The sequence below is a fragment of the Dendrobium catenatum genome, unplaced genomic scaffold (genome assembly GCF_001605985.2).
Source record: "Dendrobium catenatum unplaced genomic scaffold, ASM160598v2 original_scaffold_59096, whole genome shotgun sequence".
NCBI classification, from domain to species: Eukaryota; Viridiplantae; Streptophyta; class Magnoliopsida; order Asparagales; family Orchidaceae; genus Dendrobium; species Dendrobium catenatum.
The window spans coordinates 117,124-127,548 of NW_021377548.1; positions in this window are offsets into that span (position 1 = coordinate 117,124).

The window sequence follows — 10,425 nt, forward strand, 5'->3', positions numbered from 1 at the left end:
TGATTAAAAAAAAACTTTGTTTTTGTACATTTTACGTCTTTTTCATATCTTATTTTTATCATTTTCGTTTTTTTTTGTGATATTGTTTTCCTTGTATTTGTCCTTTTATGTTTTATTATTTTTATTGTCCTCCTCCTTTTTGTGAAGTCAAAAGGGGGAGTAGTTGGTTGTACTATTCTCTCTGTAGTTTGATTCTGTTATTGGACTGTTAAATTGTATTTATTCCTATCTCACTATTTTCTTTAAACTTTTTAAATTGCTTTAATTATGTTATGTTTTTCATCATCAAAAAGGGGGAGATTGTTGCGTATCTGATTTCAAAAATAAAATTTAAATAATAGAAAACACTTCTATTTTTTCTACGACTACCTTACCGACTAACATTTCAGGTCCACAAGTTCACAACTATAAGTTGAACCAGCTCAAGATTGGGTAGACTAAGTCAGAGTTATTTTGTAAAATTATTTTCACTTTCTTGAGTATATTGTAAATAATGTGGTTCTTGTTGCTAAGTAACCTTGCACACACACACTTGGGGGAATTTTACTATCTGATTTAGTGTTCTCTATTTTGAGGACATCATCCAGGATGATCCCAATATCATCCTAAATGTTCAGTTAAACACATAAACCCTAATTAGGGCATCCTTGTTATGGCAGTTGTCATTAAGCTCATCGTCCTAGATGATATTTGTATCATCTGGGATGATATACTCAAATTAGAAAGAACCAGTCGCCAGATCTATTCAGGTATTATTTATATTTTGGACATCATCTAGGAAATTATCTTGGACGGAACATAATTATGGCTAAATTAATTTAGTAATTAAGGAAAGGAATAAAGGCTTGATTGATACGATCACATCGTCATGGATGATAACAGGATCATTCAGAACGATCAAATAAAAATACCTTAGTTGCTCCGGGAGGATCAACATCATATAGCTTTTATTCAGGGCGATGCTCGGGACAATTTTCATAAATTTGAACTAATCACCCTGGACAATCATGAGATTAGCCTGGATGATCAAGCTATCTTTTCACCATTAAGACATTGGAGGATAAATTTGAACTAATCACCCTGGACAATCATGAGGTGCTTAGTGAAGTCTAACATAGGCATGCCTCTAATTAGGTCTTTTTTAAGTAATCATCATAAGGGTTTTAATGCTTGTATGACATAATCTCCTATGCCATAGCCAGGAATCAACAACAATTTTTTTCAAGCATATATAATTTAAAATTTTAATGCAGTTCAAGTATAGCATGTAGACATTATTCATTTATGCTTATTCTAACATAAGTTTTTTATTTAAACTAATCATGCTTTTTTTAGAAATAAATTTAATGTCAAAACCTTTGTCACCTAGTTGACTAAAGCTTAATAAATTATGCTTTAGGTTAGTAGCTAAAAAAAATTTTAGAAATAAAGCTTTTAGCATTATCGATTATACCTGAGCCCACCACTTCCCTAGTATTGTTATATCATAGTGTCAAATTTCCTCCTAACCTGACCTCTAATGTGATGAAATGTTTATGTGACCAGTTATATTCCTCAAACATCCACTGTCCAGGTAGCACATGCTCTAACAAGGCCATTTATGAGAGCATTCCTACATAGTCTTTCAAAGATTAGGTTTGGGAACACAAGTGAATTTAGGTTCCTCCTGATGCTTAAATAAATAAGGCGAATGTATCCCTTGATGTGGTGAATGTATTTTATGAAATTTTGTGATGGTAATTAAACCCGAAAGAACTTTTCTCGAGGCTAACTAAGAAGGGGGGGGGTGAATTAGTTATTTCAAAATTTTCTTTAATAAATAAATAATTAAAACCCCTTGATATGAAAGAAGAACTAATTTAAGAATGACAACAATTAGATATTTTAAACACAAATTAAATCATAAAAAAATATGTAATTTAAAATATGAAATAATATATAGATTGAATGCTCTAAATTTTATAGTGGTTTGGTCAACTTGACCTACTCTCACTCCAAGTATTGCACTAAACATAAGTGACTCGCCTTTTGCTTCCACAGCAAGGTGAAGAAGCCCTTACAAAATCTTTTCACTGACCTGGTAAGGCTGAGAACCCTGAATCCTTTTACTTCCTCCTAGATTAGGCATGGAATGTTGAACTCTTTTTTCACCCTCCTCATGAAGGATGAGAACCAAGAAATCCTTTTACTCCCTTATAGAGTAAGAAAAGAACTTTGAATCCTTTTTTACCTACCTAATGAAGGCAAAGAACTCGGATGTGATACTGATAATTATCTTTCCAGTAGCCATAAGGAAATAAAAGAGGAAACTTGAAGAAGATGATAAACCCCTTACTTGGAGCAACGTTTGTGAATCCCTAAGAACTCCCCCTCACAAGGTTCTCTCTCTCTCTCTCTCTCTCTCTCTCTCTCTCTATCTATCTCTCTCTCTCTCTCTCTCTCTTTCAAGCTCTCTATCTTTCTTCTCTAAGTTCTCTCTCATATCTCCTCCATAGCAAAAGATTGTCTCAAGTGATAAGTGAGAGAGCTTAAATAGAGAGGCTCAAAAGAAGCCCAAATTTTAACTTGTTGACAAAGATCATCCAATACAATTGATAGATCATCTTGTATGATTAGTACAAAATAGTTTTTTCAGACAGAATGAATTGCATTGCCCTGTATGATTTGTTCAAGCAAAATAGGCTTATCATCCCAGATGATTAATGTATTATCGTGGATGATTAGTTTAAATCTATTGAACTTTGACTATTATGATACCTACTGATACCTCATCCCATATAATTCTCTGTCATTTAGGATGAAAGGGTCAATCATCCCAGATAGTTAGTTGAAAAATTATAGTATTTCTCTAGTATGATAGAGGGCAATCCCTTATTATCCCATACATATTCTCTGTTGACTAGGACGATTATCATTGATCATCCTGTATTATCGTATGGAATTAAGTTTTACCATAATTATTCTCCTAACCACATGATTAATTTAGGCATGATTGTCCTCAATCATTACGGATGATATCTTGTACGATTAACATAAAATTTAAAAATTTATATATTGCCTAAATTGTAATTGGTGCTGATCATTCACATTTTGAATTTATTGTCATGTGTGATACGGATAGTATTATTTGAATAGTTAATTCCTCTTTGTTAGTACGGATACCTTATTTAGGGTTTTTGTTTAATGGATCATCCAGAATGATATGAATTGTCCTGTATGATTATTTTTAAAAATAGAGAATTTCTCTAACTCATTAACTCACTCCCTTGTGCGTGTATGTATAAGGTTACTAAGCTTGGGGTCCACGAGATACATGAATTGACTAAAGAAATGTAAAAAATATTTTGAAACTAAAATTACAAAAAGATTCAACCCTAATCTACCTATCTTGAGCTAATTTGCATTACAAGTGATCTTGTAGACTTGAAAAGTTAGTGAGTAGGACAAATAAAATAGATTTGGAAAAATAATAGTAGCCACAAAACAATAATGTTTATTATCATTAAAATGACAGTACTTGATCCCAAATTTATAGCAATCTTCCCCTTTTCGATGATGGTAAATATTGTTGTTGAAAAAATTTAATAGGGAATTTCTTTTTTTTAAGGAAAAAATGAGATTAAAAATAGGGCAAAACAAATTCCACTAAAATATAAGAAAACAATACACTACTCCACCTTTTGATATCATAAAAAGGAGAAAAAAAAGAAAATAAACTAAAAAGATTAAAGTACAAAAAGGAAGATCAGTACAAACTTAGAAAAAAAATGTACTAATAATTTAAAATAAAAATAAACCAGATTAGGAGGAGATAGTGGTACAAAAAAGTTTCGGTGAAGTGAGGCAAACTACTCTCCAAATTAGGTCATATCCTGGTCATGTTGCCATTCCTACTGGGCTATAAAGGCATCAAAGTGAGTTAAGTCTTCAGCATGCTGCTGCTCCTATGTAGCTATGTAGGAGTCAAACATAGCCTCCAACTGGTCAAACCTCTCAACCAGCTGATCTATCTGTGATTGTTGTGAAAGTGCTAAGATGACACTAGAAAGTTCTCTGATACAACTTGAAAGTTTGTTAGGGATGTTAGGCCATATGAACAAGCCCAAAGCTAATTAAGAGAGAGAGGTGAATTGGTAAAAAATATCTTTCACTCAAAACACAATACTCAAACCAATATCACCACAACGAAAACCAAAGTGCGGAAATTAAAAGCGGAAGTAATAAAGAAAGAACACACCGGATTTATAGTGGTTCAGTCAAGCCTTGACCTACATCCACTCCTTGGAGGCACCCTCCAAGTATTGCACTAAACTAAGTGTCTCTACTTCAGCCCACGCATCAAAGCGGAGAAGCCCTTACAAAATCACTTCCACCTTACCCAGTGCGGCGAAGTCACCGGGTCCTTTGACACCAAAGAGATCTTCTTCTTTGGTGAACTTCCCTCGAGACAAGCCTTGAATTCGACGGTATTCAGGTGAGAGCTTGTCAGAGCAACCGTGTGGAACCCCCTCCACACTCCCTTGAGTCCCCCCTCACAAGATCTTCTCCCTCTCTCAAACTCCACCCTTTCCTCACTCCCTTTCAAGCTCTCTCTTCAAGTTTCCCCCAAAATAACAAATCTATAATGGCTGCCAAAGACACTTTTCAAAGTGTCATGTCAAGCTTAAATAGAACATCTCAAAACAAGCTCATTAATGCAAGTTGCCGACATTATCATCCAGGATGATAGGTATATCATCCTATACGATCAGTATAATTTAAGCCCAATCAGTCGGGATGATTTGAGACGATCAGAAGAAGTTTGTTACATCGTCCTGGCCAATATCATGATCGTTCAAGACGATTAGTTTAAAACCAATTTCAATCATCTTGATCATCGCCCGGAATAGATGATTGCCGATGTAAATCATCAAAGCCATTATCCCGAACGATCTTACGATCATCCTGGACGATGTCATCATATCAATCATCCATTAATGATTTCTACATATATTAGATCAATTTAGGCATAATTGCGTTAGATCATCCTGGACGATGTGTATATTGTCCTGGACGATTTCCTAAAGTAAAGAATACCTAATCTGATCATGGAGGCTGATTCTTTCTGAATTGAGCATATCATCCTGGCCGATAAAAGTATCATCCAAGCTGATTAGCTTATGACAGCTGCTTTAATAAGGATGCCCTAATTAGGGTTTCTGCTTTTGGACAGATCGTCCAGGCCGATATAAATATCGTCCCAAACAATGTTAACAAAAATAGTAAACTCTAGGGAACAGTCAGAAAATCTTCCAAGTTACAAAACATCAGGAGCCACACCAAATACAATAGACTTAAGAAAGGAAAAGGTGTACAAACTTTCTCAGACCTAGTCTACCCAATCATGAGCTGGTTCCAAATTGCAGTATGGTCGTGTGGACCTTAAATGTTAGTAAATAAGGCCATCATAGAGAAATAGAACTGTTTGCTATCACAAAAATCATAAATCATGAAAACAAATCCGTAACAATCTCCCCCTTTTTTATGATGGCAAAAAGTATAATTTTAATTTTCAAAAAGGAACATTTTCTCCTAATCTCCTCCTCGCTAGAATAACACTTTAAAAATAGGGGAGATAAAAATAATTTTTGTTGTTTTTTAAATTTTTGAATAAAAGATATAAATACGATAATAGTATAAAAATTCAACAATACGTTTCCCCCCTTTGATATTATCAAAAAGAGAGGAGGCACAAACAAAAAATAAAATGACCAAAAGATAAAAATGTTCCCTCATCTAATGAAAAACAAATATTCTTAAAATGAGAAAGTTACCTTTTTGTTTTAATCAAAAACTTAGTAGAATTGGATTGACAACGCATAGCCTAGAAAAGGTTAGAAATTCATATTTTGAGAATCCAAACTCAAGTTCTTTTAAAGGCTCAAAAAACTTTTTACTCCAATATCCAAATCAAGGAAAAAATGGGAAAAAGAAACATTAATTTTTCAAAACTGCTTTCATAAAACATATCTAATAGAAGATCAATACACGAATTGCTGAATTAGGAACCAAGATTTTCAAGCATAAGTTTTGAACATATCAACGATTTTCTTAAGCTTTTAGTAGTATAAGAAAAAATAAGCATATTATTTTTGTGGTTTCATTTATGCTCTTTATCACTTGAATGGCTCTTTGAGCATCTTTTGATTTTTAATACACTTTGTGTATTATTTTTTTTCAATTTGGCATCATTGCGCATCTTTTGGTTTGGCATCATTGGCCACTTTTTTTTCAAAAAATATATTTTCTTTCATATATTTTCAAAATTAAAGTAAATCCAAATTATTGAGAACACGAACAACTTGATTAAGAAAATTTTAAGGTGGATTCAACAATCTTGCAAAAGATTCCTATGCGATAGAAAAAATGTAGGGAGATGAAAAAAAAGTTTCAAAATCCAATTTTAAATATGATGAAGATTTTGAATCAAAAGTAAAATAACCTCTTTAAGAAGAGAGAAAGAGAAACAAATTCAACAGTTCCCTTCCTCTGACTGTTTTAGAGAAGTCAATCACAACTTACCAAAGATTTCAAAAAAAAAAGGAAGTAGATTTTTCATTTTTAGAAAAGTGAATATGTGTTTTAATCAGAGAAAAAATTTCATGAAACAAAAAAAATTCAAAGAATAAACAAAAACATAAACAAAAAATAAAAATTGAAACAAAATAAATAAACAAAAAAGAAAATAACTAAAAACAAAACAAAACACAAACACACAAATATGGCTTTTAACCATTATCTTTCTCCTGGTCCGATGCTTCAGAAACCAGGTCTGCCTAGAAGATTTTTTTCTTTCATTATCTCCCCAATTTAAAATTTGCTTCGCTTTACCCTTTTCTTTTGCTGGAAGAATTCTTAAATTAGGGCACGAATTTTTCATATGACCAGGCTACTTACAACAAAAGCAAATAACGTCAGAAGAAATATTAACATCCTTACCATTTTTACCTTTATTCCACTTTTGTTGAAGCTTATGCTTTGGTGAGCTTTTTGATTTGCTTGACAAGTCATTGCATTCTTCACCAACTAAGCTATCTTTTTCCATATCTTCATCTTTTAGAACAATCCTTTCACCTGCATCCATAAGTATTTGACCCAAACTTTGCTCGTAGGCAATGAGTGAGCCAATCAAATTATCAATAGAATATTCATTCAAATCTTTTGATTCATAAATAGCAATTACTTTAGCATCAAACTTAATTAGTAGACAACGAAGAATTTTGTTAACTTTTTCAAAATTTGAAAATTCTTTTCCTAAAACATGCAATGATGTTACAATTTGGATAAACCTAGTATACATCTCTAAGATTGTCTCATAAGGTTTCATGAAAAATAGTTCATAATCATGCTTTAACACATTCAATTTGAATTTCTTAATTTCACTAGTGCCTTCGTATATGGTGTATAGTTTATCCCAAATTTCCTTACCAGTAGTGCACATGGATACTAACATAAAATATTAAGAATTTAAAGCACAGAAAAAGCAATTTAAAGATTTTGCATTCAATTGAGCATCAATTCGTTCATCTCTATTCCACTGACTAAAAGGAATGTAAATTTTAATTCCATCTAAAATATGTGACGGTAATGAATAACCAGTTAAAATCATATGCCACATGCAAAAATCAATTGATTGCAAAATAATAGACATGCAAATTTTCCAAAAATCAATTGAGATATTTTCAAATAGAGGAGGTCTAGTGATTGAATAACCTTCAGCAATAGTATGATTATAAAAATTTGCCATGGATCAAAAATTCAAAAGCTTTCAAAAACTTATTTTATGAATCCCGCTCTGATACCACTTTAAAGTGCTCAGATGACACTAGAAAGTGCTCTGATACCACTTGAAAGTTTATTAGGGAAGTTAGGCCCTATGAACTGACCCAAAAAAAATTAAGAGAGAGCGGTGAATTGGTAAAAAATATCTTTCACTCAAAACACAATACTCAAACCAATATCACCACAACGAAAACCAAAGTGCAGAAATTAAATGTTGAAGTAATAAAGAAAGAACACATCGGATTTATAGTGGTTCGGTAAAACCATGACCTACATCCACTCCTTGGAGGTACCCTCCAAGTATTGCACTAAACTAAGTGTCTCTCCTTTAGCCCCCACAGTTAGGCAGAGAAGCCCATACAAAATCACTTCCACTTTCCCCGGTGCGGCGGAGTCACCGGGTCTTTTGACACCAATGATATCTTCTTCTTTGGTGAACTTCCCTCGAGACAAGCCTTGAATTTGAAGGTTTCAGTTGAGAGCTTGCTGGAGCAACCGTGTGAACCCCTCCACACTCCCTTGAGTCCCCCCTCACAGGATCTTCTCCCTCTCACAAACTCCACCCTTTTCTCACTCCCTTTCAAGCTCTCTCTTCAAGTTTCCCCGAAAAGAACAAAGCTACAATGGCTGCCAAAGACACTTTTCAAAGTGTAATTTCAAGCTTAAATAGAAGATCTCAAAACAAGCTCATTAATGCAAATTGCCGACATTATCGTCCAGGTCAATAGGAATATCGTCCTGTACGATCAGTATAATTTAAGCCCAATCAGCCGGGATGATTTGACACGATCAAAAGAAGTTTGTTACATCGTCCTGGCCGATATCATTATCATCCCAGACGATTAGTTTAAAACCAATTTCAATCATCCTGATTATCGCTTGGAATAGATGCTAGTCGATGTAAATCATCCAGGCCATCGTCCCGGATGATCCTATGATCATTCCGAACGATTTGATAGTATGAATCAGCCATTAATGCTTTCCAAATATACCAGATCAATTTAAGCATAATTGCGTTAGATCGTCCTGGACGATGTGTATATCGTCCTGGCCGATTTCCTAAAGTAAATAATACCTAATAAGTAAAGAATACCTAATCTGATAATGGCAGCTGATTCTTTCTGAATTGAGCATATCGTCCTGGCCGATAAAAGTATGGTCCAGGCTGATTAGCTTATGTCAATTGCCTTAATGAGGATGCCCTAATTAGGGTTTCTACTTTTAGACAGATCGTCCATGCCGATAAAAATATCATCCCGGACGATGTTAGAAAAAATAATAAAATCTAAGGAACAGTCAGAAAATCTTTCAAGTTACAAAGCATCAGGAGCCAAAACAAATATAATAGACTCAAAAAAGGAAAAAATGTACAAACTGACTCAGACCTAGTCTACCCAATCTTGAGCTGGTTTCAAATTCCATTCTGATAGTGTGGATCTGAAATGTTAGTAAATAAGGACATCGCAGAGAAATAGAACTGTTTGTTATCATCAAAATCATAAATCATGAAAACATATCCGCAACATGTTGGAGGATAGGAACAAGTAAAGGAATTGGTGTTGGACCATCATCGTGTTCCTCTGCTTCTTGGTAGTGAGCCTAACAGAAAGAAGCACTTTAAATAAAATGGATGGAAGTATAAGAGTAAAAGAATGGGAACTGATCTAGTGGTGTAAGAAATTAGAAGTTGTACTTAGATTCTATAACAAATGCTATGATGTGTCCAAAGGCCAGAATGGGTATTCTATTATGTTTAAGATCTCTAATACATGTTCTAATATAAAGATAAAGAATTAGTAGAACAGCTTCATTAATGTCTATCTGAACCATTATAAGGTAAGTTGTAAGAGAAAGAATTGTAGTAATGTTGATTCAATTGCCAGCTTTAGGAATGATTGAATTTATAATTATATGTGGATGATGAAAGAATCCTGAACTAGAGTACCAAGCTATACAACCTAGAAGTTATTATTACATCCTCTAAGGGGGGTGTTAACAGAGGTCAAATCAAACTCAAGATTTATAGCTTAAATATGAACATTTTTACTAGTAGTAAATAGATGTAGGAAATTATGAAGGTCTTGGTAGGTTATTTCTAGTGGTTGCCTATTGACATATAATTGGAGGACAGTACATTCATTAATGATTCACAGACTCACACACAACTTAAAGAGTAGTTCAAAATAGAAGGGATAAGAAAGAGTAAGAATGAAGTTTAAAGTGGTATGAGAGAATAGAGATAGTACTTAAAAGTGGAGTTCCTCTTGATTGATGATTTTTTAGGGTGTGATTCCATCATCCTTTTATTTATTATAGGTATCTTGATCAGCTGCCTCAGCAAATCTTGGATTAACTTGACGAAGAGAGGAACTTTCAAAAAATTTGTCATGACACTTGCTTCCTGTCATAATAAAGGATCAGATTTTAAAGGAGAAGGAAGAAGTATTAGAGAATTGGAGTGAAGAAGACCATGGAGTTAGGCTGCTTATATAGAAACAGATAGATCATCTAAGATGATAGCGTGATCATCCTGGATAATCAAGTGCAATTAGTTCATCTAGAACATTATTCAAAAAAACTTGGTTAAATCATCTATGAAGGTAT